Source organism: Arachis duranensis, chromosome 2 (assembly GCF_000817695.3).
Source record: "Arachis duranensis cultivar V14167 chromosome 2, aradu.V14167.gnm2.J7QH, whole genome shotgun sequence".
Taxonomy (NCBI): domain Eukaryota; kingdom Viridiplantae; phylum Streptophyta; class Magnoliopsida; order Fabales; family Fabaceae; genus Arachis; species Arachis duranensis.
Genome location: NC_029773.3, coordinates 38,195,479 through 38,196,021, shown reverse-complemented (window position 1 = coordinate 38,196,021; position 543 = coordinate 38,195,479).

Sequence of the window (543 nt, the reverse complement as noted above, 5' to 3'; positions counted from 1 at the left end):
TTTTTATGTTAAATTCACATTTCTGGACTTTACTATGAGTTTGTGTGTTTTTCTGTGATTTCAGGTAAATTCTGACTGAAATTGAGGGATTTGAGCAAAACTCTGAAGAAGGCTGACAAAAGGACTGCTGATGCTGTTGGAATCTGACCTCCCTGCACTCGAAATGGATTTTCTGGAGCTACAGAACTCTAATTGGCGCGCTCTCAACGGCGTTGGAAAGTAGACATCCAGGGCTTTCCAGCAATATATAATAGTCCATGCTTTATTCGAAGAATGACGACGTAACTTGGCGTTGAACGCCAAGTTTATGCTGCTGTCTGGAGTTAAACGCCAGAAAAACGTCATGATCCGGAGTTAAACGCCCAAAACACATCATAACCTGAAGTTTGACGCCAAGAAATGCCTATACACGTGAATTCATCAAGCTCAGCCCAAGCACACACCAAGTGGGCCCCGGAAGTGGATTTATACATCAAATACTTACTCATGTAAACCCTAGGAGCTAGCCTAAGTATATATAGAACATTTATCTATTGTATTAGA